At 43.9% G+C, this 24,567-nt stretch overlaps 1 non-coding gene across 1 annotated transcript; it reads left to right on the forward strand.

Annotated features, from left to right (window-relative positions):
• Window positions 1-21,128: 21,128 nt before the first annotated feature.
• Window positions 21,129-21,203, forward strand: Trnas-cga (transfer RNA serine (anticodon CGA)). The gene has a single exon. It is a non-coding gene; the product is annotated as a tRNA-Ser (tRNA).
• Window positions 21,204-24,567: the final 3,364 nt, after the last annotated feature.

The following is a 24,567-nucleotide window of genomic DNA, read 5'->3' on the forward strand; positions in this document are numbered from 1 at the left end:
AGTTTCTGTAAAACCTCGCCTATCTTGTTATTTTAAATATGGCGAGCTTTTTTCGTAGTTTCTACAACACTGATATGACCTGTTTTGTTTATCAGGGAGATCATTACAAGCTCTTATTAATTTATTTGGTATGTGCCTCCCAACTGTCGTTGATACTATTTGTTTGTATCGAAACAACATCTGGTGTACGCTTACGATTTCAGGTTGGAGACTGTCTCTTATGAGAGTGTCAAGCGACGTTTAATCTGCTCTACCCCTTGAGCTGCATATGGTACATGTAATGTGCATAAGATGTTTTGTAATTGCAATGAAAAGGCCATTTCGCAAGCGAACAGGGTGAGCCAGAACTTCACCGACAAAATTTCAGAGGTTGTCCAGCGGTATTTTCCAAGTATTTTGGTATAAGGGCCCCTTGGTCTCCAATGGTTCTTCAGAGAATAATTACATATCCTTTGATTTCTTACCCCCTGCACTGAAAACATCTGCACGACATTGAAACTGTAGACTACGATAATGATTGTAAGATCTATAAGAAACTGTAGACGGTATGCCCCGTGTGTCTTATACGCAAAAAAACTTATTGCATTAACTCATGGTACTTACTGCTGACAGCTATAAGGCCTACCTTACTCTTGGTCCTCAAGGCTGCATTCAGTACTGTTCGGTCCAGGCTCGGGTTGATTTTTCCAGCAGTGTTAGTTGCACGTTAACAGTAATACACGACTGTAGGGATAGGATTACTGATGAAAACTCGTCCAATATGCATCCCGTCTTTGGGTTCACTCAACAAAATAGAAAAAAGACACGACGACGGTATCCTTAGCTGCTTCCAAAGCGATTCCATAATAGCATTTCTCTATCTGTCCGTAGGTGCCCACGAATAACCTGATCCTTTCGTGTAATTACGCTTGGTGACTGCCAAGTTGCAGCCTTTTTCGCTGTTGTGAAAGTTTTTACCGAAGCAAAGATAATTCTTGTAACAGAGCCTTTTAAGTAATAATTACATTACTACTTTGTAACGAGCCACCAGAGACCACGGCACGTTATGTCAAAATACTGAAATACTTGGAAAATGTCCCTGAAGTCTGAAATTTTGTCGGTCGAGTTCTGGTTCTTACCGTATAGGTGACATGAGTTGTAAGTAGCTTCTTGTCCCATTCCTAGAGCTACGTGTGGCCGTCCTCTATATGAGACGTAAAACATGAAAGAAATTTTTTATAACAGTAATTCTGCATCTACGTCCATACTGTGCAAACCACTGTGTAGGCCATGGCAGTGGTAGAAAATGTTTCCTCTCTTTCTTTTGCTCAAATGTTTATTCTCATAGTTGGTAATGCAATGATGTGTAAAAAAGGCACCCATATTTTAACCGTAAAAGAAGTTATGATACTGATATATGTTGAAAGATTACCGTTAGCATACTGAAACATCCAGAAGTTCAGAAGTTGTAATAATGGTGAATATACACCCAGCGAGAATAAATGGAAGAGCGCAGTACTTTTGTCTTCTTCTTGTACTATCACTTTTGTCGGGTGGAGCTCGAACTGAGCGGATTGAGTGTCGTATTTGTACGCTGAAGAGTCAAAGAAACTGGTACACCTGCAAATATCGTGTAGGAAACCCCCCCTCCCCCACCTTCCCCCGAGCACGCAGAAGTGCCACAACGCGACATGGCATGGACTCGATTAATGTCTGAAGTAGTGCTGGAGGGAACTGACACCATAAATCCTGAAGGGCTGCCAATAAATCCGTAAGATTATGAGGGGATGGAGATCTCTTCTGAACAGCACGTTGCAAGGCATCCAAAATGGGCTCAATAACGTTCATGTCTGTAGAGTTCGGTAGCCAATGGAAGTTTCTAAACTCAGAAGAGTGTTCCTGGAGCCACTCTGTAGCAATTCTGGACGTGCAGGGTCTCACATTGGGCTGCTGGAATTGTCCAAGTCAGTTGGAATGCACAATGGACATAAATGGAAGCAGGTGATCATAGAGGATGCTTACCTAAGTGTCACGTTTCAAAGTCGAATCTAGACTTATCGGGGATCCCACATCACTCCAACTGCACACGCCCCACACCATTACAGAGCCTCCAGCAGCTTGAACAGTACCTGCTGACATGTAGGTTCCATAGATTCATGTGGTTGCCTCCATACCGGTACACGTCCATACGCTCGAAACAATTTGAAACGAGACTCGTTCGACCAGGCAACATGTCTCCAGGCATCAACAGTCCAATGTCGGTGTTATTGACGGGTCCAGGCGAGGCGTAAGGCTTTGTGTCGTGCAGTCATAAAGAGTACACGAGTAAAGCCCATATCGATGATGTTTCGTTGAATGGTTCGCACCCTGACGCTTGTTGATGGCCCAGCACTGAAATTTGCAGCAATTTGCGGAATGGTTGCACTTCTGTCACGTCGAACGGTTCTTTTCAGTCGTCGTTCGTCCCGTTCTTGCAGGATGTTTTTCAGGCCGCAGCGATGTAGAAGATTTGCTGTATTACTGGATTCCTGATACGGTACACTTGTGAAATGGTCGTACGGGAAAATCCCCTCTTCATCGCTACTTCGGAGATACTGTGTCCCGTCGCTCGTGCGCCGACTATAACACCACTGTCAAACTCACTTAAATCTTTATAACTTGCCATTGTAGCAGCAGTAACCGATCTGACTACTGTGCCAGACACTTGTCTTACACAGGCGTCTCCGACCGCAGCGCCGTATTCTGCCCGTTTGCATATCTCTGCATTTGAATACGCATGCCTGTACCAGTTTCTTTTCCTCTTCAGTGTAACTATATGTGTTCGATAAAGGTCATTTAAATGTAAGTGTTATGTCGACTCCGTCATTAACTCAAGTCATTACCTTGTATTTTAATCATTTATGCTGTTTTCTCCCCATGTTACAGGCAAAAACAGGCGACTTTGGCGGTCGATTGTTCGGACACGAAAGATCGGACAAAATTAATGTTCTTTCGTTAATTACTTTTCAATTAAGCGCCCGTACCCATAAGAGATATTTATTATGCAATATTTTGCAGTTAAAACTGCGCGAGTCTGATCGGTTTACGTTTCCGATAAATGACGTCTGCCAGCCTACGCAGTGGTTGAATACCACGCAGATCTGCAAATAAAAATAATGAGAGGGAGTTCAGTACGCTGAATTGTTGCATTAAAGCAGGTAACTTTCGTATGCCGCACTAATTTTGCTCGTTTTAGTAAGATTATCCGTTCTTAATGAGGGGTTGCCTCCTTATCGGGCTGTTCTATTGTTCTAAATTGCTCCATTTCTAAACTGTTATAGTCTTGCCGCCCCTTTGAGTAACGCTTGATCTGACTCTCGTATAGAGACTTCCCATTGTACCGTTAAGATTTCTTATCGTTCTACTCACGTATGTAGCGCGGGACGAATGATTGGTTAAATGGGGCTGTAGTTAGTACAAACTGTCCTCGGTATCCCTACGGGACCGATACGTAGCGGGTAGTAGTATATTCCTATATTCATCATTTAGTGCTGGTTATTGAACTTGCTACCTAGGCTTTCTCGGGTCAGTTTCCCTTCATCTTCAAGCGTCTGCCAGCACAGTTTCAACAGCATCTCCGTGACACTCTCGCACTGGTCAAACAAACCTGTGACCGTAAGTGCTACCTTTCCCTTTTCCGTTCGATATCTCCTGTTAATCCTTTTTGGTACAAGTCCCACACAATTGAGGAGTGTTTTAGCATGGTTCACATGACCGTTTTATTGTCATCTCCTTATTAAACTAATTGCATTTCTCTAGTATCCTACCAATGAACCGAAGTCTGTTCCATGGTTTACCTACGACTGCGTCTGTGTCATCATTCCATTTCGTATCCCTACAAATTGTTACGCCCAGGAATTCATATGAGTTAACTGATTCCAACTGTGACTTGTTGCTACTGTGATCATAGGGTGCCCATTTTGTTTTCGTTTTGTGAAGTGAACAGTTTTGCATTTCTGAACGTTTAAAGGAAATTGTCAATCTTTCCACCACTTTGAATTCTTAACAAGACCTAACAGAAGATTTGAGCAGTTGTCTTTCAGATGTTACCTAATCACAGATAACTACATCATCTGCGAAGAGTCTGAGTTTACTAAAATATCATCTGCAAGGTTGTTACTATACAACACTAAACAGCAGGTGTCCCTTGCACTTCCCTGGGACACACTCGAGGTTACTTCTACATCTGTTGATGACTTTCGCTCTCTACCACAAAATCCCCAGTCCAGTCATAATTTCGCTTGGTACCCCATACGATCTTTTTTTTGATTGTGGGTGCGGTACAGAGTCAAAGGCATTTTGAAATGGAAAAATACTGCATCTGTCTGGTTGCCTTGATCCATGGCTTTCAGAATATCATATGAAAAAATTGCCGGTTGGATTTCACTCGAAGATTTCGGAATCCATGCTGTTTGGCATAGAGGAGGTACCGCATTACGTTTGAGGTGAGAATGTGCTCTACAGTTTTACAGAAAAAGGATCTCAGTTAGTTTTGTGGTTCACTTCGGATACGCTTCTTGTATATGGGTGTGATCTGTGCTTTCTTCCAACCACCGGGCACCGTTTTATGTTCGAGCGATCTGCGGTAGGTTATAGTTAAAAGGGACCTAACTCAGACGGAAGTATGGTTTTGAAAATGGTAGATGTTGTATCGTGTTCTTAAGCTTCGTTAAATTTTACAAGTTTCAGGTGTCTCTCTAAATCACTGACACTAAAAATCTATTTACTTCTCTTCTGAAGGTTCTAGAATTATATAAGTGCAACACTCCTGGATAATTGTGCATATTACTGTCGTTATTGCTAACTGGAAGATACAGGATCATTATAAAATTGTATGCCAAGTAAGAAATACTTTAAAAGAACAGAGTATTCATCAAGTCTTACGTAACACCATAATAAAAGTACAAAAAATTTCTAAGTTGACAAAGCGTAGCGATTTTTCATATCAGGGCAGAGTATGCGTGGTAATGTTACGGACGACAGAACGACAGAGCCACTAAAACTACCTTTCTATATCCTGTTCTCCGAAATTCCTTCACAACAGAAGATGAAGTACATACTCCAGAACTCGATTCAAGAACTGCTGTCAACATAGGTAGCTCAGATGTAGATACCTCCGACGCAGCGAAACAACTCAAATCTTCCGATCCAGACTATATACAACACTCAAGAGGGAAAACAGGAATAATTCGTGGGATTACAGACCCATGTCACCGACGTCGATCAGCAGTAGGTTTTTGGAACTTAATTGTACCATGTTCGAACATTATGAATTACCTCCAAGAAAACGATCCAGTGACACACACACTCAGCAGGAATTCTGCATAATCGTTCCTGTGAAACACAACTAACTTTTTATTCTCATGAGGTAATGAGTGCTACTGACAGAAGATTCCACACTGATTCCATATTTCTAGATTTCCATAAAGCTATTGATACCTTTCCTCACAAGCGACTTCTAAACACGCTGCGTGTCTATGGAGTATCGTCTCAACTGTGCGACTGGATTAGTGGTTTCCTCTCAGAAAGGTCACAATCCGTGGTAACGGACGGAGAATCATAGAGTAAAACGGAAGGTTTGGACCCTCTGCTCTACATAATCTGTTTGAATGGTTTAGAAGACAATTTGAGCAACCCCCTTAGATTGTTCTCAGATGATTCTGATGATGACGAAAAGTCTTCGGTAACCAAAAACCAGCTGCGGAATGACTTAGACGAAATGTATGTGAAGTGCGGAAAGTGGCAATAGTGACCCTAAACAATGAAAAGTGTGAGGTCATTCACAACAGTATTTAAAGTAATCTGTTAAATTTAGATTACACGATACACCACCCTAATCCAAAGGCTGTCTATTCAACTACTTAACTAGGAATAAGAGTTGTGAACAATGTAATTGGAACGATCACACAGATAATGTTGTGGGGAAGGGAACAAAGACTGCGTTTTATTAGCAGAACAGAAGATGGAGCAAGTCTGCTAAAAACACCACAAGTTTATTCGCATGGCCATCATCCGCAGCAAGAAGAGAAATATTCATTTTGTAAATGAAAGAAAAGTAAAAAACACTCTGAAAAATATAGACATCATACTGGGTAACACTGATAAGGAAAGTTGACACAGAATAATCCTACTGCAATAGTCCTCCAACGCCAACCAAAGATTCACAAACCGAATGTTTCTGTGAGGCCGGTACCGGATTTCAGAAAATCCCCTACTTACAAACTTGCAGGATACATATTAAAATTACTGTCTGACAGCTTCAGAGTACAAGGAAAGAGAACAGTTGAAAACATTGCACAGTTAATGGAATAAATAAAAGATATAAAAATCCCAGATACAGCAACACTCCTCTCATTTCGTGTAGAAAGCATGTATTCCAACATACCGGTAGCAGAAACATGTAAACCATACAGAGGGAACATAAATGGAACATACATTAGTTTACAGCATGTTCTTCGTTAGGTTAACAACATTTACGTAAACAAACCAAACAGGAAGAGACATAAAGTGAACACATGGTAGTTACTACAGCGCAAAGAACTTGAAAACTGTGAAGAAAAAAATTCGTATCTAGAAAATGTGCTTATATTCCATAACTGAAACTATAGTTCGACCTCTAGCACGTGACCAGGTGAAAGCCAGCCAAAAACTCGAATAACTGTAAGTAATTACTCGTTTACATAAAAAACAAGACGCGAACTGTTTTGTAATCTACAAATAGCGCATATCAAAAGAAAACTATATCATTGTAGATTCCACTGGGGATGCCTTGCAGTAAAAGAAAATCTGTCTGGATCAAATAAAATATATTGCAGCAAGAAGAAGGAGGGTCTTAATTGCAAAACCAATATCCCTACAGTACGCCTGTCTGTTCTCGAACAGAATACAGCAGTGCGGTATGAGATCCTGACGAGATAGGATTGACAGAAGACATCGGAAAAATCCGAAGAAAGGCAGTTTGTTTCGTATTATCGTGAAACAGGTTAGAGAGTGTCCTGGATATGACACGCTAGTTCTGATGGTAATCATTAAATCAAAGCCGTACGTCACGAAGTTTCAGTCTCTAGCTATGTTCCCGATTGCGAAAATGTTTTGTTCACGGCTGCCTACATAGACAGAAATGATCATCTTAATAATATAAGAGAAATGAGGTCTCGAACGGAAAGACTTACGTGTTCGTGCCTCCCGCCCACTGTTCGACAGTGGAACTGTGCAGAAATGTTGTGAAAGTAGTTCGATGAGCTCTCTGCCTATTGAAGAGTGGACATGTAGATGTAGAGGTAGTTATGTATCGTAAAAGAAGGAAAAGTAGGATATAAACTTTAAAATCAGTAGAAATATGCGTACGTTAGAGAGAATATCGTAGAGCGTTATGTAGACAATTAGTGGCGCCCTTACTCTTTTGCCTGCAGTCGGATACCTTTTGCATGTTGCTTGTTTGCGTGGCGGCGTCGACGTGGGTCGGACAGGTTCGTGCGCACCCCACTGCGGCCGGTGGGTGGGGGCGAGATAAGACTCGGGGGCAGGTAGGCTGTGACGCGGTGAGCAGCTAGTTTTCAGGTAAACAGGGTGCAGATTTCACAGGTATCCGGTTGGGTGCAAATTTCACTGGGTGCAGTTCTCGTACAACCAGGTTAAACAGTTCGGCTTGCTTTTTTAGGTCCAAAACTGTTGTCTGAGTATTTATAGCTTCTTACGATATGTCCAGCATTAGAAAACGAAATGGTAGGCAGAGAAACATGTCTTGGACTACGGGCTAATGCCCGAAAAACAAAGGTTACTTAAATGAGATTTTTCTCGTTCCTGTAAGTGCAAAGCCGTCTCTTATTTTTGAAAAATCAATGTCTAGTGTTATTTCATTTTCTATCTGAATTTATACATCCACTCTACTCTGTATGTCACTGTAAACTGCGTGGCAGAGGATATATTTTACTGAGGCATATGTTATAGTCTCCCCCTGTTCCATTCACGAATGGAGGCCGTGAAGAATGATTGCTTCTAAGCCACCGTGCAAGGCCTAATTTTTCTACACGAACACTGCTGACGCTGGCGCTGTCATCCTATGATGACCAATATGTGCTTGATTGGATACAGATCCGGTGATCGAGAAGGCCAAAGCAACATGTCGACACTCCGTAGAGCATGTGGCGGTTCAACAGCGGTATGTTGGCGAGTGTTATCCTGCTGGAAAGCATCCATTAGGATGATAATTATGAATGGTAGCTCAGCAGGTCGCATCACTAGAGCGACGTACAAATTTGCAGTCAGGATGCGTGGAATAAGCTGGAGACTGCTCCTGCCGTCAAACGATATCGCTTCCCAGACCATAAGTCGTAGGTATAAGTCCATTGTGTCTAGCATGCAGACAGGTTGGTTGCAGGCCCTTAACTGGCGACCTTCTAAACGTGACATGGGCATCACTGGCATCGAGGCAAAACCAGATTTCATCAGAAAATACACAGACCTCTACTGTGCCCTCCAGTTAGCTCTCGTTTGACGCCACTGAAGCCGCAAATGGAGGCAGTCTGCTGGGCACAGTGGAACGCAAGCTACAAGACTGCTGGCGCGGAGCTGTTATTTATTTATTTATTGTTCCGTGGGACAAAATTAAGGAGAAATCTCCATGGTCGTGGAACGAGTCAATACATGAAATTATAACACGATATTAGAAACAGATAAAATGAAATACACTCCTGGAAATTGAAATAAGAACACGGTGAATTCATTGTCCCAGGAAGGGGAAACTTTATTGACACATTCCTGGGGTCAGATACATCACATGATCACACTGACAGAACCACAGGCACATAGACACAGGCAACAGAGCATGCACAATGTCGGCACTAGTACAGTGTATATCCACCTTTCGCAGCAATGCAGGCTGCTATTCTTCCATGGAGACGATCGTAGAGATGCTGGATGTAGTCCTGTGGAATGGCTTGCCATGCCATTTCCACCTGGCGCCTCAGTTGGACCAGCGTTCGTGCTGGACGTGCAGACCGCGTGAGACGACGCTTCATCCAGTCCCAAACATGCTCAATGGGGGACAGATCCGGAGATCTTGCTGGCCAGGGTATTTGACTTACACCTTCTAGAGCACGTTGGGTGGCACGGGATACATGCGGACGTGCATTGTCCTGTTGGAACAGCAAGTTCCCTTGCCGGTCTAGGAATGGTAGAACGATGGGTTCGATGACGGTTTCGATGTACCGTGCACTATTCAGTGTCCCCTCGACGATCACCAGTGGTTTACGGCCAGTGTAGGAGATCGCTCCCCACACCATGATGCCGGGTGTTGGCCCTGTGTGCCTCGGTCGTATGCAGTCCTGATTGTGGCGCTCACCTGCACGGCGCCAAACACGCATACGACCATCGTTGGCACCAAGGCAGAAGCGACTCTCATCGCTGAAGACGACACGTCTCCATTCGTCCCTCCATTCACGTCTGTCGCGACACCACTGGAGGCGGGCTGCACGATGTTGGGGCGTGAGCGGAAGACGGCCTAACGGTGTGCGGGACCGTAGCCCAGCTTCATGGAGACGGTTGCGAATGGTCCTCGCCGATACCCCAGGAGCAACAGTGTCCCTAATTTGCTGGGAAGTGGCGGTGCGGTCCCCTACGGCACTGCGTAGGATCCTACGGTCTTGGCGTGCATCCGTGCGTCGCTGCGGTCCGGTCCCAGGTCGACGGGCACGTGCACCTTCCGCCGACCACTGGCGACAACATCGATGTACTGTGGAGACCTCACGCCCCACGTGTTGAGCAATTCGGCGGTACGTCCACCCGGCCTCCCGCATGCCCACTATACGCCCTCGCTCAAAGTCCGTCAACTGCACATACGGTTCACGTCCACGCTGTCGCGGCATGCTACCAGTGTTAAAGACTGCGATGGAGCTCCGTATGCCACGGCAAACTGGCTGACACTGACGGCGGCGGTGCACAAATGCTGCGCAGCTAGCGCCATTCGACGGCCAACACCGCGGTTCCTGGTGTGTCCGCTGTGCCGTGCGTGTGATCATTGCTTGTACAGCCCTCTCGCAGTGTCCGGAGCAAGTATGGTGGGTCTGACACACCGGTGTCAATGTGTTCTTTTTTCCATTTCCAGGAGTGTATTTCTTTCTGGCTACATGAGATTCGCCGACTTCCACAACTTTACTCGCTCCACCAATTGGTACACTGTCGTTTGTCACTACCACGTAACAGACTTCTCTGCAAAACCCGGAATAGTCAGGCACGATATTAGCAGACAACTCAGTTTCCGATGCTGTTGCTTGCAACGTGTAGTCTCGAATCCAGAAAGACAGAAGAATTGTGCTGGTGTGGATGGATGATTTGGAAGAGTCGAACCACGTATTCTTCCTGAAACTCGTTCGTTTTCCGCACTGTCCTCCATAAAATTGAATCGGTATTTCAGCATCGAAACTCCTCTTACGAAGTTTTACACACTTCGCACCACTACAGTCCACACAGTCCCTCCTTTTGTCGTCCGTTAGTACTCCATATTTGCGACAGGAAGTCAGGCAATTTTCTACGCTGGATAAGCATGGGATTAGGTTTTTCCATGTGAGAGAATTCGCCGAAGAAACGTCAGTGAACACCAGACATCATACTCACTATCGACAGAAATCATCTGGGTTTCCCAGGAAACTCACAAATAATTCGCGGAAGAATGCAATTTAGAGCAAGTAAAGGAACGACGGAAAACAGATAAAAATGACAATCACAAATAATTGATTATAACGCCCGCCACAAGACTCGCATGATCGATTTACAATCGCACGTTCGATATATGTCGTTTCGACCCGACGATTTCGACAGGCAATCATTCTTGGAAATTACCACAAATACAATCTTTAATTATTTTAACAGCGCGAATGACTTCCCTTGACTGATCGATTTTACTAAACTTTTTCACTTTCCCTCCGATTTTAGTTTTTCTTCATCTTTCCCTAATTGTTTTCGTTCCAGATGCATTTCATCTTCGAGGGCTTTATCCCAGTTGTCTCAGCCTACTTACAGCCCTACTATTATCGCTGGAAAGTTTTTCTAACTGTGCCGTAATTTTTTCCATATATTCCCTTAAACTAAACAACATATCGCGACCTGACGTTGTTCTCAACAACACACGGGGTCTCCGTAGCGGTTCACGCGTTTACTTAGCATCAGTTTGAGAAGAAGCGACTGGCCATCAACATGAATGTATCCATTCGAAGTTAGAAGAATCATAGGAAAACTGTGTTGTAGAACAAGAACGCGAAACAACGACAGCATTCAGAAGGTAAGTCATGAACAAATGTCTGAGTTCCGCCAGTCTGTGGCACAGGCGTCAAACTGACTGCACCCTTCTTTGGGTGCTTATAACATAACTTCTCACATATCATCGCCACTGAAGTTACATCCCGGATAATATGATTTTATATAGCAGTCACCCTGTCTCTGTATTATTGTTTTTCTGAGGCAGTTTGTGTTGGATACGCATGAATTTTATAAATCTTGTAATTAGAGGGACATCGGAATACTACAAATTATTTATCGTCTCACGAAGTTTCCTTCTTCGATAAGTCGAGTGGGTCACTATCCTATCCTGAAACACACGTTTTCCATGAAGAAATCATAAGAAACAATACATTTTTATAACAATCTCGGACGATTATAAAAGAATTTCGGTAATTTACAGGAATGATTGCCCATCGAAGTCGCAGGGTCCAAACGACACATATCGAACGTGCATTTTAAATCGATCATGCGAGTCTCGTGGCGGGCGCTATGATCAATTACTTGAGATCGTCATTTTTATCTGTTTTCCGTCGCTCATTTACTTGTTCTTTTCTCGGCGAATTATCTGTGACTTGCTTGGGAAACTCAGACGATTTTTGTGGATAGTGAGTGTGATGTCTGGTGTTCCTGACGTTTCTTTGGCGGAGTCTCTCACATGGAAAAACCTCATTGCATGCATATCCACCGTAGAAAATTGTTTGACTTTTTGCCAGATATATGAATTTACCGGACGACGAAAGGAGGGTCAGTGTTGACTGTGGTGCTGTGAAGTGTGTAAAACTTCGTAAGTGGAATTTCGATGCTGAAATACCGTTTGAACTGTATTGAGGACAGTGCGGAAAACGAACAAGTAACAGGAAGAATACGTTGTTCAACTGTTCCAAGTTATCCATCCAGACCAGCGTAATCCTTCTATCGTGCTGGATTCGAGACTACACTTTGCAAGCAACAGCATCAGAAAATGAGTTATCAGCAAATACCACCTGCGACTATTTCGGGTTTTGCCGAGAAGTCTTTTATGTGGTAGTGACAAACGACAGTGTACCAATTGCTGGAGCAAGTAAAGTTGTGGAACTTGACGAATCTCTTACAGCCAGACGGAAGAAACAGAGAGCACGACCTTCAAAAAGTGAAATCGATCACATTTGGGTATTTGGTGGTATAGAAAGAGACTCGCGGAAGTGTTTCGGTGTCAGAGTATTGTCCAGAGACAAGGTCAATTTAGAGGGTCTGATAAAGCACTTCATACTCCCTGGTACTGAAGTCATTACAGAAGAGCTTCAGTCGTACAAAACTCTGAAAGCTGAAAGATTCGACCACGAATTCGTGATCCACTCTGTGGAGTTTGTGTCTTCGGATGACCCCATTGTTCACACACAGAATATTGAGCGGCTATTGAAATCTGTGAAGTCTTCCACTAAAAGGGAAGGGCGTCCAGGACAAAGAGATGAACTGTACTTGTTTCAGTACCTCTACTTCCACAACTTGAGTTTGCAGGAAAAAGTTAAATGATTCAAATGGCTCTGAGCACTATGGGACTTAACATCTGAGGTTATCAGTCCCCTAGAACTTAGAACTACTTAAACCTAACTAACCTAGGGACATCACACACATCCATGCCCGAGGCAGGATTCGAACCTGCGACCGTAGCAGTCGCGCGGAGGAAAAGTTAACCAATGTGACACTCTGCCGAAATTCTTGCGTGATATTGGCAGAGTTTACCCAGGCTATGGGAAAAAGGAAATTGTCCCTGTAGCTTACACATCACATGGACTTTCACACGATGAGAACACCGACAAGGAATAAGGTAAGTCGTGTCCTTCGAAATTTCAAGTATTTTTTTAACGCTCTTTCTTGTCGTTGCTGTAGTGACCACCGTAAACATACTCATAACGCCTGCCACGAGACTCGCATGATCGATTTACAATCGCACGTTCGAGATGCGTCGTTCAGACCCCGCGACTTCGATAGGCAATCATTCTTGGGAATTGCCAGAATTTCGAACATTAAGTTGTTTCTCTGTCAGAAACCTGATTAGTCTTATAAATCATAGGAGTAAAACTTTTATTCATTGTCGATCTGGAACAGTGCGACTGTGATAAATAAAGGTTTCTAGAAATAGCTGCAAGCATTCACCCTTTGCGATTCTTCAATTTTTATTTACCGTCATCGATTTCAAATGTAGCGTAAGTTATTTATTTATGGGGCTCTCTTGATGTAAATAATTGTCGCTACTTTCAGGGTTTACATGTTTCGTTTTTATATCTTGCTATAAATACACGACCCCCACAATGCAACAGTCATTCCTAAATGTGTTCCAATTAATGACGAATCGCTAGGCGATTCGAACCGATCATGGTACATAAAAATTAAAGAATAACAAAAGGCGAATCCTTGCAGTTCTTTCTAGAAACGTTTCATCATAGGTGTCTTATAAACCGACTGAAACGTCATATGAAATTGCCTCTGCTTGCATATAATTTAATAAGGTGGATCAGCTGCCGACTTTGTGCCAGTGAAGGCTGCATTCTCGATTCTAGTGCAGTGTGCCCATATTTCCTGGCTTCTAGGATCCCTAGTACTGAACCGGTAGAGGTCGCCGGAGTTCAGGCTGCTAAAAATATGTTGATTCTTCTTGCTGCCTGCTTTGGCGATCATCTACATCTACATCTACATCCATACTCCGCAAGCCACCTGACCGTGTGTGGCGGAGGGTACCCTGAGTACCTCTATCGGTTCTCCCTTCTATTCCAGTCTCGTATTGTTCGTGGAAAGAAGGATTGTCGGTATGCTTCTGTGTGGGCTCTAATCTCTCTGATTTTATCCTCATGGTCTCTTCGCGAGATATACGTAGGAGGGTACTATCTGCAATATGCCGTCATTTCGGTATCAAATAATTTGTAACAGCGAGTAACGATTGTACATGACCTCTTATGCCATTACCGAGCGAGGTGGCAGAGTGGTTAGCACACTGGACTCGCATTCGGGAGGACGACGGTCCAATCCCGAGTCCGGCCATCCTGATTTAGGTTTTCCGTGATTTCCCTAAATCGCTCCAGGCAAATGTCGGGATGATTCCTTTGAAAGGGCACAGCCGACTTTATTCCCCGTCCTTCCCTAATCAGATGAGACCGATGACCTCACAGTTTGGCCTCTTCCCCGAAAAAAAACCCAACCCCAATCTTATGCCATTGTGTACACCCTATTCTGACAACAAGTGTTAATCGTTCGTTCTAAGAAGACAAGCCAAGTAGTGGCTGTTAGGAGTATCTGTTTCCGAGGAAGTCGAAAGGGTGTGTATGACTTCGCGTTGATATTCACTTATTTCCGGTCGTTATCAATCTTAGTTGTCGATACTGTGTGAAATACTATCTTAATTGAACGTATCGATAAGTTTAAACTACCGCAAATTCAATTACACAAGACATTTCTGCGATCTTTAACGCCACGTGTTACGTATACGTTCTTTTATGAATACATAGACGCAGTGAACACTGCGTAGTCTGGTAGCTGAAGCCGGCTAGATGACTCGCTTTTCTTTACATCAGAAAGATTTTTATAACTAATTTCGATTATTTTGATGTAGGGAAAGGCTTTATTACTAGTTTTTCCACTTTAATTTTTCGTGGGTTGTTCTCCTTTCTTTTTGCAAACAGGTGTACCCTTCATATCTGGCTCCTCCCCGGAAATGTCACCGTGCCCACAGCCTAGATGTGGATCTGAACGCAATGCTTTCACGGAGGTGATAAATGTCGTGTGGCTAGGGCCTCCCGTCGGGTAGACCGTTCGCCGGGTGCAAGTCTTTCGATCTGACGCCACGTAGGCGACTTGTGCGTAGAAGGGGATGAAATGATGATGACTAGGACAACACAACACCCAGTCCCTGAGCGGAGAAAATCTCCGAACTAGCCATGAATCGAACCCGGGCCCTTAGGATTGACATTCTGCCGCGCTTACCACTCAGCTACCGGGGGCTGATACGGAGGTGATAAAGCTCAACTACTGAGGTTCCGCACATAGATGACTGCTAATGACTTACCAGCCCTGTTCATACTATTCATTCACGAAGTTAGTGCTGTGATGCGACGATCGCCGTACACCGGCATGAGCGCGTTTCCTCACGTAGCTTCTCGGTAAATATTAAGGACGTAATAGAGAGTAAGAGAACTGCACCAGTTGCCTTAATGAACCATATCCCTCGGGCATGTACTGATACATACACCGAAATGAGCTATCACCATTTCTGAAACAAATGTGTTTGCCTATAATACCTACGGAATGGCTGTAGTTAAACTTTCTCATTTAGGCTAGTGAAGACGGAAAACTATTTACCATATTGGGTAACCAACTTTATGGAAATGGCTAGCGAAGAGACCCGTCGATGTCCAGGTATTTATTGTAGCCGTGCGTCCGCCGCCGCACCGCGCAGCGTCTGGCGTTGTGCTTAATGTTTATGACGTCAATTTGTAGGTGCCATTAGCGGTGTATGTGAATGCTGTCCGCAAAATGTGTTGCGAATGGATTTCGAAAGACGTAATAAATGAAAACGTCGTGCTTCATGCGGCATTTTTAGTGCATGAACAGCGGAAATGTAGTAAACGATAAACATTTTTGCTGTCGACATTTTGTGGGGGTTCCCACCGTGAAAAGGTTTGAAATTATGTGTAAAGTTTCTTGAAAGTCACTAAATGCTCCTCATTCTCTAATATTGGATGGCTAAAGTATGTGATTACATGTGTTATCCCAACCCCTTTAATAGGTTCAAAAAAAAAATGGCTCTGAGCACTATGGGACTCAACTGCTGTGGTCATAAGTCACCTAGAACTTAGAACTACTTAAACCTAACTAACCTAAGGATATCACACACATCCATGCCCGAGGCAGGATTCGAACCTGCGACCGTAGCGGTCGTGCGGTTCCAGACTGTAGCGCCTTTAACCGCTCGGCCACTCCGGCCGGCCCCTTTAATAGGAAGGTGGTTCTTATTCCCACAGCGATTGTTGTCTGACAGTAAGGTATATGTGTACAAGGTTTGGTTGAAATTGGTCCAATGGTTTAGGAGATCTGGAACACACACACACACATATTTTTATAATATGTATCAATGTTCACACTGTGAGCTGCAGGGTTTGCGTTTTAGTGTCATGACTTGCCGTTAGGCGCCGCTACTGGGACGGCGATGTAGGATTGAAACACAAGCATCAGTGTGCATCAAAGTTGCAAACAGTCAACGTGGGTCTGAACATGGTGAGCAGAGCCGCCGGCCGTTGTGGCCGAGCGGTTCTAGGCGGTTCAGTCTGGAACGGCGAGACCGGTACGGTCGCAGATTCGAATCCTGCCTCGAGCATGGATGTGTGTGATGTCCTTAGGTTAGTTACGTTTAAGTAGTTCTAAGTTCTAGGGGACTGATAAGGTCAGATGTTAAGTCCAATAGTGCTCAGAGCCATTTGAACCATTTGAGCAGAGCCTTAGTTGTAAACCTATTTAATCAAAGCAACATCAATAGCCCTGCAGGTCTTCGCGAGTTTGACGTATTAAAGGAACACTTTGAGGCCTTCTTTCCGCACTGGGTTTGAGAAACATCATTCGGAAGTTCAAATTAACTGGCGATTTGGGAATTGCTCATGGGAAAGGCCGAAGGGCGCCACAAATTGTTAAAGAAGTTACTGTTGCCATGGCTGAGAATGCTGGACGCAATGTGCAATGTGTCCACCACTGCTTCGGGCAGCAGCAGTGCGGTTCCAGGCTGTCGTGGATGCAGGTGGTCGTCACATTGAGCAACGCTTGTATTCCAGAACTTAAACGTCGTACACAATTAACAAACGTTACGCTTAGGCATGGAAATGAAAAAGTGTGTTTCTTTCAACTTTTTATTCGTTATTTCTCTTCCGAATGTTTGCTCAAGGTTTCATTGTTCTACGGTCACTCGTGTGTCGTGGACCCCTCTCAAGCACAGAAAGTTTAATTATAACAATCCTGTACTTTAATAAGCGTCTATCCCAGAACTCAAAACCTTATGCTGTTTGCAGGTTGCGTCTCTAACTGTTTCCAGGGGTTACAAAAATTTATTTCCAATATTTTGCATGATTATTGACCGAATATAAAATTTTAAAATTTTAAAATACTCTCATAATCTACTAAGAAAGAGATATACCCTTACGTTAAAAGTTTAACACAATACTAAAACTATTACAGTAAGATAATGTGTGTTTCTTCTGACGCTGCGTAACTGACGTCGTGCAAATGGTTTATTCGTACAGTTTTTGAGAATGAGAGCACTTAGCGACTTCAAACGAAACTTGCACAAAATTTAAAATTTTAGGAAACTTTTTCTGGCTGACACAGCCTACAAAATGAAGAAAGGAACAAAAACTCATCGTTTACTACATTTTCGTTGTTCAAGTAGTCAAACTTCAGCGTCAGACAGGAGGTTTTGATTTATTACTTCTTTACCATCGACTTAATTCGCAACACAATTTGCAGACAGCGTCCACATACATCACTGAATGTACCTGCCAGGTTATTTCGTTCTACGAAACGTAGTTCTGGCGTTATGACGAAGTAAAGATAGAGACACGCGAAAAACTAGCTTCTGCTTGAAATGGGGCACAAATTACCCTGAATATGTTGATCCAGTGTTTCATAATGAGAACACTTGGTGGCTTCCAACAACTTGAAGCATAATTTCGAACCTTTTCCACATTTTTTCTCCCTTACTTATTGAACTTAAAATATTCAACAGATTAACTCATTTGTAATCAGATGTTTAAAGTGTATTATACATGGTAATTCGATTCTTTAGAGAATCGGGGGTTCACTGGTGGTACAAATTCTATCAGCAACATGTAGCTCCTCCATATTCCATCCTCCTAGTTGACATAACGTTAAGTAAATCTGCATTTCGTGATCGATGAATCGTTCGTACCGTATACCGGCAACCAAATTTTCAAAAGAACAGAATATAAATTTCATTTGCAAAAATTGATGTAAAGGGAGATGAAACGAGATGGTCCATACTTCCATCTCCTGAAATGTTTAAATGTCTCCTGGAACGTACCGCAGTAACTGCCAGTAACATCTGGCGACGAAATTCCTGCTCAGACTCACTGATGTGTAGCGCTTTACAATCAGTGAAATGAATTACATCCAAGGCTCGTATTACATTGTTAAATAACTTCGTCAGAGATGTTTCATAAAAGACATTTTACCAAGTACATGACGGTGATCTGGGAGGCTATTAGGCTCTATCATGTTTTATAGGAGATGGAGCATAGTTTTAGGTTTTATCACAGATTGATCAAGGCTATTTGACAGCGTAGCTCGCACCCTATGACTGATTTGTGACTGTATTCAAAGGTTCTTAAGAGATAAAATTCAGTACGCTGTTCTTAACCGAATGAAATCTACAGACGTAAAGGTAATTTCTAGGGTACTCCATGGGGGTGTAGCAGGGGGTTTACTGTTTACAGTACATATAAATGATCTAGTGGATGACGTCAGAAGAGATGGTAACACCAGGGAGGCCTTCCGAGGTTAGATGATTGTAGCGATGCTGGCAGTTGACTCTGAACATCAATAACAGACGAACAGTTCCATTGATGATCGATTGCGCTATAGCTGGGAACTCACTGGAAACAGTAACTACACGAAAAATATCTAGGCATAACCATCTGGAGCCACCAAACTGGAATGACCACATAAAGCTCAATTTAGGAAAAGTAGGAGCTAGTCTGAGATTCATTGGAAGAATCTTAAGGAAATAGAATTCATCAACGAACGATGCGACTTACACAATACTTGTTCGACTAATTCTTTTTTCATCGGTTCGGGGCCATTACCAAGTGATAGAGAAGATGCAACGAAGGGCTGTGCCTTTCAGCATGGGATCTTATAGTGGGCGCGAGAGCTTACGGAGATGTTCAACAAATTTTTTTAAAAAAAAAGTTCAAATGTGTGTGAACTCTTATGGGACTTAACTGATAAGGTCATCAGTCCCCTAGCTTACACACTACTTAACCTAAATTATCCGAAGGACAAACACACATACCCCTGCCCGAGGGAGGACTCGAACCTCCGCCGGGACTAGCCGCACATTCCATGACTGCAGGGAACAAATTTCAGTGGGAGTGCCTACAAAAGATTTGTATGATAGAGAAGGTTACTGTTGAAATTCCGTGTACGTACGAACGAGAAAGAGGAGGGCACAGGTAAATTCTTTCCGCATATGCCTCACGAAATGACCGCGAATAGATATTCAGAGAAACGAGAGATCACGCGGAAGTTTATTGTAAGTCGTTCTTCCCGCGCTCCAATCGTGAATGGAACAGAGAAGATGGTAAAATGATAGTGGTAACAGAGTTACTTTCCGCGACACATCGTGAGGTGACTTGGGGACTAAAACGCACGCTACCAGTAAAAAGTGTTCGATCACCTGTCGTAACTATGGATTTGTTGTTAAAACTGCAATTTCATTTTGAATATCGTTTTATATCTCCGTTCTGATAATAAAACCAAGACTAAGCACCTCTGTAGTGTAGTTGAGTGGTTGTTCGCATAGAGGGGCGCCCATGAGTATCCACAACACCACTGACATGGCTTTATTTAAGACGATTCCAATCGGATAGGCCTCATTCCCTCAGCTGTCTGCGCAGCAATCAGTTCGCATTAGTTTGCAGTACACTGTGTGCATCTACCAGCGTGTTTGTGCACCTCATCAGGTTCATATCAAGTTAACTCCCAATGGGACATAAACAGGAGTCTGAAATTGAAAAATGTGCTGTAATTGTAGTTCAGCATCAGGAAGACTATTCTAATAAGGCAAAAGCAACAGAAGATAGTGTAGCCCAGTCTACAATGTAGGCATTGCAACGGATCAAGCGAGCTGGTGGCAATGGAAGTGTTTCGCGATATGGAAGTCTCCAAGTAAAACCAAACAGGAAACATCACTTCATATGGGTACAGAGTAAAAGTCAGAGGACTCGTGCTGCGCCTGAAATTATCGAGGAAGTTAATAGCAGGCAAGCAACTGGCAATCTCTGTCTCAACAGTGGAATGCCGTCTTCGTGAACAAGGCTTCAAGGGCTGCCTAACGACCATAAAGCCTTTATTACACAAACAAAATGAGGTGAGAAGATTGCAATGGACACAGCAACATAAAAACTGGAGCATGCAGCGATGGTCCAAGCTATTACTCGCGGACGAATATAGGTCTGAAGTGTCTGGAAGCCATCGTTGAATGTTTGTTCGTCGACTTAGTGGAGAACTTGTGAAGAGTTAGCGTGTCACGCCAACGGTGTGGTTGAGGGTCGGTCACGGTGAGGGGATTTTTCGTGGGCTATAATATCGGTGATCTACTGAGAATTAATGGAACATTAAAGTGGGAAGGAAATCACAGGATGGTGGTCAACAGTGGAGATCCATCTCACAAAAGAGTTATTGGTAGATTTGTTCTGCAGCAGGACAGTAATGCCTAGCATGCTTTTAAACTGTGCAAAGAGTATGTCAATAGGACAGAGAAACGTGAGAAAGTGAGGAACATAATTTGGCCACGTCAGTCGCATGACTTAAACCCCCATCCAGCTCGTATGAGATGAACTCCACAGGGAAGTCAGAAGTGCTGTCATCTAATACCGAAGATCTATGGAGTAGAATGAGATTTTCACTCTGCAGCGGAGTGTGCGCTGATGTGAAACTTCCTGGCAGATGAAAACTGTGTGCCGGACCGGGACTCGAACTCGGGACCTTTGCCTTTCGCGGGCAAGTGCTCTACCAACTGAGCTACCCAAGCACGACTCACTAGCATAAGTGAAGCTGTGAGGAGGGGGCGTGAGTCGTGCTTGGGTAGCTCAGTTGGTAGAGCACTTGCCCGCGAAAGGCAAAGGTCCCGAGTTCGAGTCTCGGTCCGGCATACAGTTTTAATCTGCCAGGAAGTTTCTTTATCTATGGAGTAATTTACGCACGTTTTGGACTGCAATCTCTGTAAAAAAAATTATAAAAAAATCTTTATCTGCAGAAACGCAAGAGCTAGTACAGCTGTTCTCAGGAATTTGAAAAAGCTAAAATCTGAACCTTACTGCAGTGTACTTCGTGGTAAAGATAGAAAATTCCTATTTTGTTGATCTATTTAGTCTGTAGAGTGTGTCTATACATAAAATGGAGCTTATAGTTTCTATCATGGATCATCAGTCTTTCGACTGGTAGTGTAGATGTCATCAAAGGCACGTCCAGTAAAGTTAAAAAAAAAAATGAACATTGGGTTAAACGTCCTGTTGACATCGAGGTCATTAGAAACGGAGCACAAGTCCGGATTGTGTTAAGGATGGAGAAGAATATCAGCCGTGCTCTTTCAAAGGAATCATCCCGACATGTGCCTCGAGTGATTTAGGGAAATCACGGAAGATCTAAATCTGGATGGCTGGACGCGGGTTTCAACCGTTGTCCTCCTGAATGACAGTCTAGAGTGCTAACCACTGAGCCACCTCGCTCGGTCCAGCAAAGTTTTGAAACGTTCAGTAGCTTTACAGTATAGTCACGTAGTGACAAAAGAAAAGGACCATATTCGCAGGAAGGAACGGAAGCGATTCCTCCAAGGGTGGTCGGACCAATCAGACAGTAGCGCGCCGGTACCTGTCACGAGGCTGAAGACCTGCAGGCCTCCCAGCGGGAGGCGAGTCCTTCCGGGAAACTCAGCCGGTACTCTATTGACCAGCCGGACTGAGAGTCGTCCCGACAGACTCCAGAATGGGAAGTCCCATTTGTCTCGCTGCGCCGACAAGGCGCTTTGTGTAGCAAAAGTAAACATAAACTTCACAACACGTACAGGTGTTCTTCTGAAAGCTTCCGTAATGGGGTGTCCACATCTGCCGATGACAGATGTTTGTGTGGTTCATATTGATTGGTCTTCTGTCTTTCACGGCGACGTCTACAACTGGGAGTCTTTTAGAAGTAAAAAGAACGATTGATTTTTTATTACACACACATATTTGGCCACATCATGAGGCCGTTCGCTCCCGTCCTTGATGTGAGTTCTAGCCATCCGTTGCTTGTAGGTTTTGTATCGCTGTTTTTGGTATGGCATATTGCAGGTAATTGCAAGGGTAGTTTGAGTTCCAAAACCACTCCTCACTGATATACAGGGTGTTACAAAAAGGTACGGCCAAACTTTCAGGAAACATTCCTCACGCACAAAGAAAGAAAATATGTTATGTGGACATGTGTCCGGAAACGCTTACTTTCCATGTTAGAGCTCATTTTATTACTTCTCTTCAAATCACATTAATCATGGAATGGAAACACACAGCAACAGAACTTACCAGCGTGACTTCAAACCCTTTGTTACAGGAAATGTTGAAAATGTCCTCCGTTAGCGAGGATACATGCATCCACCCTCCGTCGCATGGAAACCCTGATACGCTGATGCAGCCCTGGGGAATGGCGTATTGTATCACAGCCGTCCACAATACGAGCACGAAGAGTCTCTACATTTGGTACCGGGCTTGCGTAGACAAGAGCTTTCAAATGCCCCCATAAATGAAAGTCAAGAGGGTTGAGGTCAGGAGAGCGTGGACGCCATGGAATTGGTCCGCCTCTACCAATCCATCGGTCACCGAATCTGTTGTTGAGAAGCGTACGAACACTTCGACTGAAATGTGCGGGAGCTCCAACGTGCATGAAACACATGTTGTGTCCTACTTGTAAAGGCACATGTTCTAGCAGCACAGGTAGAGTATCCCGTATGAAATCATGATAACGTGCTCCATTGAGCGTAGGTGGAAGAATATGGGGCGCAATCAGGACATCACCAACGATGCCTGCCCAAACGTTTACAGAAAATCTGTGTTGACGTGATTGCACAATTGCGTGCGGATTCTCGTCAGCCCACACATGTTGATTGTGAAAATTTACAATTTGATCACGTTGGAATGAAGCCTCATCCGTAAAGAGAACATTTGCACTGAAATGAGGATTGATACGTTGTTTGCGGTAGCGTTCTCGCTTCCCACGCCCGGGTTCCCGGGTTCGATTCCCGGCGGGGTCAGGGATTTTCTCTGCCTCGTGATGGCTGGGTGTTGTGTGATGTCCTTAGGTTAGTTCTAGGGGACTGATGACCACAGATGTTAAGTCCCATAGTGCTCAGAGCCATTTGAACCATTTGATACGTTGTTGGATGAACCATTCGCAGAAGTGTACCCGTGGAGGCCAATCAGCTGCTGATAGTGCCTGCACACGTACGGAAACAACTGGTTCTCCCGTAGCACTCTCCATACAGTGACGTGGTCAACGTTACCTTATACAGCAGCAACTTCTCTGACGCTGACATTAGGGTTATCGTCAACTGCACGAAGAATTGCCTCGTCCATTGAAGGCGTCCTCATCGTTCTAGGTCTTCCCGAGTCGCGAGTCATAGGCTGGAATGTTCCGTGCTCCCTCAGACGGCGATCAATTGCTTCGAACGTCTTCCTGTCGGGACACCTTCGTTCTGGAAATTTGTTTCGATACAAACGTACCGCGCCACTGCTATTGCCCCGTGCTAATCCATACATCAAATGGGCATCTGCCGACTCCGCATTTGTAAACATTGCACTGACTGCAAAACCACGTTCGTGATGAACACTAACCTGTTGATGTTACGTACTGATGTGCTTGATGCTAGTACTGTAGAGCAATGAGTCGCATGTCAACACAAGCACCGAAGTCAACATTACCTTCCTTCAATTGGGCCAACTGGCGGTGAATCGAGAAAGTACAGGACATACTGACGAAACTAAAATGAGCTCTAACGTGGAAATTAAGCGTTTCCGGACACATGACCACATAACATCTTTTATTTATTTGTGTGTGAGGAATGTTTCCTGAAAGTTTGGCCGTACCTTTCTGTAGCACCCTGTAAATGCCCATAACAGTGAAACGTGGTGCCGAAGTGATGAAATCTAGACTATGGAGCGATGCAAGAAAGTCGTTTGGTCGGATGAGTCTTGTTCCACATTGTTCCAAACTTCTGCTCGAATTATGGTCCCGAGAGCGAGATATGGTGGGGGTTCGGTGATGATTTGGGCAGCCATATAGTGGTAATCCATGGACGCAGTAGTTACTCTGCGATATCGATTTACCGCCATGGATTATGTGGCTACTCTGGCTGATCAGGTCCATCCCGTAGTACAATATTTGCTCCCTATCGACGAAGATGTTCCTAGACGACCGGGCCCTTGTTCACACAGCTCGCCTGGTCCAAGACTGGTTTTGTGAAGACGAGAATGAATCGTAGTATCTCGC

The sequence above is a fragment of the Schistocerca serialis genome, chromosome 4 (assembly GCF_023864345.2).
Source record: "Schistocerca serialis cubense isolate TAMUIC-IGC-003099 chromosome 4, iqSchSeri2.2, whole genome shotgun sequence".
Lineage (NCBI taxonomy): Eukaryota > Metazoa > Arthropoda > Insecta > Orthoptera > Acrididae > Schistocerca > Schistocerca serialis.